This window comes from Camelus bactrianus, chromosome 27 (assembly GCF_048773025.1).
Source record: "Camelus bactrianus isolate YW-2024 breed Bactrian camel chromosome 27, ASM4877302v1, whole genome shotgun sequence".
Taxonomy (NCBI): domain Eukaryota; kingdom Metazoa; phylum Chordata; class Mammalia; order Artiodactyla; family Camelidae; genus Camelus; species Camelus bactrianus.
Genome location: NC_133565.1, coordinates 11,965,348 through 11,972,644, shown reverse-complemented (window position 1 = coordinate 11,972,644; position 7,297 = coordinate 11,965,348).

The window sequence follows — 7,297 nt, the reverse complement described above, 5'->3', positions numbered from 1 at the left end:
TTTTCCTGCCCTTGATTATGATCCCCAGAGCAAGGCTGCTTCCAGAAACAGATTTGATCTCACTACTGTGAGCTTTTTGACCAACTGATAAATGCGCCAAACCCAGCAGTGTAAGTAAGGCAGTGATGAGTCTTGAAAGGTGGACACGTCTGCTGTAACTGATGATTTTTTGAGTTAATATGCATAACATTTCAAGAGTTTTAAAATATTTTCACTCAGCTGACTTATCGTCATGCAATGAATATATATCTGTATCTATATCTCTGTCTATGCACGTCCCTCTTAAAAGCTGCAGTAGGAATGAGATGGGTGGGAGGAGGGTGTCAGCCAGTGGTGACAAAGGACGCAGGGAAGAGGATGGGAAAGAGACACTGGTTGCTGTGCAGCCCCATAAAGCTTAAAAGTTTACATTCTGCCCTAAGTGCTGGAGGCACAGCCATGAGCAAGACAAGGTCTCTGCCCTCAAGAGGCTTGTTTGTAGAGGAGCACAGATAAAAAAGAGCAGATGTGTGAATTGCTTTTCATCTTCCTTTACCGCAAGCTCCTTGTGTTACCTCAAAGGCTAGCACTACCCAGGGACTCTGTGCACGTTCTCTTCTCCCTCCGTTATTACCTTCCCCTGGTGATTCCCTAGGGGTTCCTCTATGCTGCAGAACCATACATTTTAATCTGTGTAGGCTTTTCTTTAAACCTGTATTTTTTTATGGGAATAGGAGTTTAGTAGGGTACGCTGCCATAGACAAAAGTGGGCCATCCAGACAGGAGGTGCCTGTGTGAGCACCGAGGGCCAGTTGTTGGGGTCTCTATAAGGTCCGGTCACAAGGTGATCGGCTTGTGCACAAGGCTCTGATTTGTTGTAGGTGAGGTAAGAGGTTTAGGGTCCTTGAAGGGTGATGGGGCTTATGACTCTGATAAACAGGGCTGAAGCAAGCCAGGCTGAGCTATTGTGAGAGTAGGCATTACCTGGGACTATTAGTTTGTTCCCAGTAAAGAATGTACTTTATCTGTTGAGGGATCACGGGCAGACATCTGAGAGCCCAGGAATAGGGGTTGTTGGACTTTGAAGGACACCAGTTGGCCCAAGATCCCCCCCCCCGACCGATTGGCAGTGACAAATCTTTGGAACAGGGAGGGGCGAAGGTCTGAGAGAGGAAAGGACAGCAGAAGAGGGAAGACTGCCCTGATGACTCTAGCCTCCAGTTGGAGCTTCCTGTCAAGCCAGAGGAAGACTCCCGTAGGGAGGGGGAGAAAGAAGGAGGAGCCCAAGGGGCTCGCCGGGAGTCCTAGCCACGTACCAGCCACCAGATGTTGTGGGACACTACGGGGTGACCTGTACGGGGACATGGTGATGCGCAGGGGCTTGGTAAAAGAATTTACCACATACAGTATGAGAATAGAAAAGGAGTTTACTAGGAGTGCACTGCTGTAGGCAACATCGGGCCACACAGACGAGAGGCGCCTGTTGTGAGCGTAAACCCGTCCTTTTTTTAAAACTGCCTCTGAGTAGTTCCACTTGTCTATCTCTCAGACACTTCAACTAGAACATGACCCAACTGTATTTACATTCCCTCCAAAACCTGCTCCTCTTCCCTGTAGAGCACACACCACCACTTCCTACCCAGTGAGTCACCCAAACCAGAGACGTGGGAGTGGCCTTTGACGCCTCTCTCCCCCAAGAATACCTAATCAGTCACCCAGCCCCGGGCCCTAACGTGTCCTGGGTTATCCCCTCCCTTCTGTCCTCGGGCTCTAACATGCCTTTCTGGGATTATGGCAACAGTCTCCTAACTACAGAGACCACATGGTACGTATGCTCCTCCAGTTCACGCTATAAAACAAAAGATATAAAATGCAAAACTGACTTCTTCACATTTCAATATGCACAAAATAAAGTCCAAAGTCCTTGGTACAGTCTCCAGGGCCTCTCATGATCTGATCTGTCTTCCTTTTCAATCCTACCTTGAACCCTCGGAGCCCTGCTCCCTAGGAACACTGAACACCCTCCCCATATCTGCCTGGTACACACCTACCCATCTGTTAAGATTCAGCTAATCCTCCGCCTTCTATTTGAATTTTTTTTGGATCTGAATTCTCTGTCCAAATTGTCTCTTTACATACTTCTATTATTATCCTTCATGGTTTGCACCCATGTTCTGGACTGTTAAACCTGTGTCCCCATAAACGACTTCTTGATTGAACAAAGCCACTCAGAATTAGCAATTGGCATTCAGTTGGTAAACGGTAGATGTTAATGGACAGAAAAAACTTCATACTTCAGTTGGAATAGGGCTAGAGGCAGGTCGGAAACCTCCCTTAGACTTTCCTTATCACTATCCTAAGTGCACCTAAGTCCTTTCCACAGACTTGCTTTAGTGAACGTGTGTGTCAGGAAGGCAGAGGGTGGGGGGTGGTGCAGAACAAACGTTTTCTCTTCACAAGTCTGCTCTCTGGCTCTTGGCGTTGTTTTCCCAGGGGTGAAATCTCAGGTCAGGCAGTTTTTCTGGTCACTTTCGGACAGTAAACAAAGCATCTATTTTTCTGGGTATTAAGTCCATACATAGTGAAACATCAAAATGCCACTCTCTCTCCTGATTGAAAACATGACACCTGCTCAGGCCTTCTCCTTCAGATAGAAGCCTGAAGACAGAGGTGGGGCACCCAGTTTTGTTTTGTTTTTTTCCCTCTTCCTCCCTTTCCCTTCTTTCTCACTCAAAAGCTGCTTCTGTCCTTTCTGGAGGGGAGGAAATTAGAGAAGAGGATCCTGTCTTATTTAGTCAGTGAGGTTGTGTATATAATGGGATACTTAGCCTTCAGGGAGAGATGGAGGTTAATGGCTTTCTTTCATGAAGTAGACTCTACTGGGAACTCCAACTGAGAATCTCTGGCTTGGCTGGTAGCTTCCAATTTCTCCTCCCTCACAGCTTCGACATTTGGTGGTACTCAGCTGTTGGGTGACTGGCTCCAGTGTAGGAAGCCCACTTGTACAGAGCCATTTTCAAGATGGCTTATGACCTGTCTCTTCCGACGACCACACGTGGCCTGTGGGAAACATGCACCTCAGCCTTATTGTTGCTAGATGTGCCCTTCACGCAGTTGTCACAGGCCCCTTCAGCCATATCTTACCCAAGGATGCTTTCCAGAAGAGTCCCCGAGATCTAAGATCATGGGGTCAAAGTGTCTTAAGAAGATCACAGGATCAAGGTCACAGGTTCATTTGAAACTTGCCACATTAGGATGAAGGGAAGCCCCCCCCCCGCCCAAACTCATTCTATGAGGCCATAATTATCCTGCATCAAAAACAGACACAGATATAACAAGACGACTGCAGACTACTGTTTCTTATGAACACAGATACAATATTCTAAACAAAATACTAGCAAACCAAACCCAACAGCATATAAAAAGGCTTCTGTACCATGGGCATGCAGGGTTATGCCAGGAATGCAAGGCTGATACAATACAATACAAACAAAATCCCTCAATGTGTACACCTTGTTAAGAGGATAAAGGACAAAAGCCACATGACTATCTTAATAGACGTAGAAGAAGCACGTGAAAAATCCAATATCCTTTCTTGAGAAAAACACTCAACAAATTAGGAATAGAAGGAAATTTCCTCAGCCTGAAGCATCTATGAAAAACCCACTGCTAGTATCACACTTAGTGGTGAAAGACTGAATACTTTCCTCCAAAAATCAGGAGTAAGACAGAGATACCTTTTCTTGCCACTTCTGTTCAATACTGTACTAGAAGTACTGGCCAGAGTACTTAGAAAAGAAAAAGAATCCAGAGTGAAAAGGAAGAAGTAAAACTATTTCTATCTGTAGATGCATGATCTTGTATACAGAAAATCTGAAGGAATAAAAAAAAATATTTTAAACTAATAAGTTAATTCAGAAAACCTGCAAGATAAAAGATCAATACATAAAAATTGATTGTATTTTATGTACACCAGCAGTGAACAATCCAAAAATGAAACTGAGAAAACAATTGTTTATAATAGCATCAAAAAGAATAAAACACTTAGGAAAATATTTAACCAAAGAAATCAAGGCTTGTACACTGAAATCTATAAAACATCAATAAAAAAGAATTAAAGACCTACGTAAATGCAAAGACAGCATGTTGATTAATTGGAAACTTATATATAATCAAACTAGCAATATTCTCCAAATTGGTCTATAGATTCAACACAATCCCTATCAAAATCCTGAGCTGTCCGTTTTGTAGAAACTGATAAGCTGATCCTAAAATTCATATGGAACTGCAAGGGACCCAGAATAGCCAAAATGACCTTGAAAAAGAACAAAGTTGGAAGACGCACACATCCCAAATTCAAAACTTACTACGAAGCTATAGTAATCAAGACAATGCACTATTGGCATAAAGACTGACATAGAGATCAATGGAATGAAACTGAGAGTCCAGAAGAAAAGTCTTGTATTTATGGCCAATTATTTCTGCCAACACCATTCATGGGGAAATAAGAGTCTTTGAACAACTGGTGCTTGGACAACTGAACACCCACATGTCAAAGAATGAAGTTGGACTCCTACAATGCACTATATGCAAAAATGATAATAAAGACCTAAACATAAGAGCCAAAATTACAAGACACTTAAAAAAAAAACAGATATAAATCTTTGTGACTTGAATTAGGCAATGATTTTTTTTTTTTTAAGATATGACACCAAAAGCACAAATAACCAAAAAAAAAAAAGGTATTTTGGACATCACCAAAATTAAAGTCTTTTGTACTTCAAAGAAGACCATTAATAAAGTGAAAATACTATTCAAAGAACGGGAGAGAAGATTTGCAAATAACTTATCTGGTAAGGGACTTACATCTAGAATAAAGAACTCAATAACAAAAAGACAATCCAATCCAAAAAATGGGGTAAGGTTCTGAATAGACATTTCTCTAAAGATGACCCAATGGGCAAAAGCACATGAAAAGATGCTCAACACCATTAGTTATTAGGAAAATGCAAATAAAAACCGTGGGATACCACTTCACTCCCTCTAGGATGGCCAGAATCAAAGTCAGATAATAATGTGGGCCAGGATGTAGAGAAGTTAGAACTCATCCACTCTGCTGGCAGGGATATGAAATAGTGCAGCCCCTTTGGAAAACAGTTTGCCTGTTCCTCAGAAGGAGTAGGCATATGACCCAGCACAATTCCACCCCTATATATACAAGCAAGAGAAATAAAAACTCATGTCCACGTACAAACTTGTACACAACATTCATCGCAGCAGTAGGCACAGTAGCCAGAAGTGAAAACATCACAAGTCACTGCCAAATGAATGAACAGAACTATGGTACACCAAACACAGTGAAGTACTACTCAGCCATAAAGGCAGCACTGACACAATGTAAATACACCTTGAAAACAGTGCTCTAAGTGAAAAAAGCCAGACACAAAAGGCCACATACTGTATGATTCTACTGATATGAAATGTCCCAATGTGCAAATCTATAGACAAAAAGTACCTAAATAGATTAGTGGTGAGGGCTTGGAGGGTGGGGAGAGAGAGTCACTTCTAATGGGTACAAGATTTTTTTTGTTTTGTTTCTTGGCAGTGATTTAAAAGCCTTGGAATTATATAATGGTGATGGCTGCACAATTTTGTGAATACTCTTAAAAGTCATTAACTGTATACTTTAAAGGGGTGAATTTTGTTATGATTATGCTAATTTAAAAAACAAAGATGAGAAAGCACCCCTCCCCCATTTTAAGGTGGACAAGGGTCAACTCCTGTAAAAGAAATCATTACAAACATCTCAAACCTCCCAATGGATTCCCTCTTCTGTCTTGCAATAGGCTGTCTAGCGTCTGTATCTCAACTTGACGGAGTCCTGGTGACTAGCAGTGAGGTAGGCCTGGATATGATAATGCACGCTGGGGAAGGGCAGGCCCAGGACAGAGACCCAGTCATCAGGGCACTGCTGACCAGACACATGCCCATCCCATTTTCTGTGGTTTCCTGGAGACTGGAAGATAGCTAGGATAATTATTCCAGGTCCTGTTCAGCTGAACCTAAGAATCCTGATTGAAGGGTCAATTTGTAGCAATGGTTATAAGGTTCTGGCAAAACAGACATTCCTCATGGCGAGTACTTCATTTAATATGAAAAGCACAGTATTTGGCAGAGCACTGCTCCTTGACACCAGGGGTTGGCAACAGCAGGATAGTGTGTGACACCTGCTTCTATCCCACTGGGAGAGGAGTGTAGCCACAGAGAGGCTAGCTGCAGACCCCTGGTTGCCAGAGCACATCCAAACAGCAGGACTGGGGAAGCCAAAAATCCTGCTTTCAAGGACTTTGTCCTTTCCATTCTTCCCTGGGAGTAATCTATCTTTTCACGGGCTGAAATGACAGAGCCAGTTATCCTGGGGAGCCACCTCCTCCAAAAGCAAGTCCTTTAGCCATGGAATATTCAAATATTTAAAAATAAAAATCTTTTAGGGGGAGGAGGGAGAAGAGACAGAAGACAGGGGCCATCTTTAGTGAAAAAAAGAAAAGCTTCATTTTACATTCTATTGCACGCTGAGTCATTTTCAATCATTCATCAGGTGGTGACTCTGACAAACTAGTGGAAAAAGAATCCTTTAACAAAAGTCATCATGCAACTATTATATGGGAGAGGCACAAAGATAAACAATCTTCACCACGAATCTTCTCACATGCCAGGCAGTGGTTATGGGGGGAAAAAACCCTAGTGCCTCCTCACTTTTCAAACAATGTGCCCCACCATGCTGTACCACCACAGAAGTGCAGGTTGTCATTTGGTTACAGAGACTGTGTGGGTCGATGAAGTCTTTATGGGTGAGGGGCATGGGGTCAGGACCTGAAAGGAAGTATGATGAAGGGGGAATGACTGGTGAGATCTGAAGGGGAAATAATTGATACAAGCTGTTGACAACTGAGGGATGGAGGATTCCCGTGACAGTTGAAAGTGATGCTTTTAAGGAAGAAACGATAAATAGTAGGTAGAAATACAAGAATTTCCTTTTAAGTGTACTGACTTGGAGGGATCAGAAAGATATCCTAGGGACAGAGACTGAGCAGAAGCATGGATTTGGGGAATAAGCTTTAGGAGTGGTTATGGCTGACCTGACAGAATTGGGCAAGTTCAGACCAGAACTTTTAAGTAGAATTATAGCAGTATCCATCCAGCTGAAAAAAAGGGCAGTCAGGGTAGCAGCTGAACCAGGTTCACGGAGCTGCCAAGGTTAGAGCTCTTGCTGGCTGTGTCTTTGAGGAGAGTGTTTTCAGCGGTGCAGCAGTGGGTT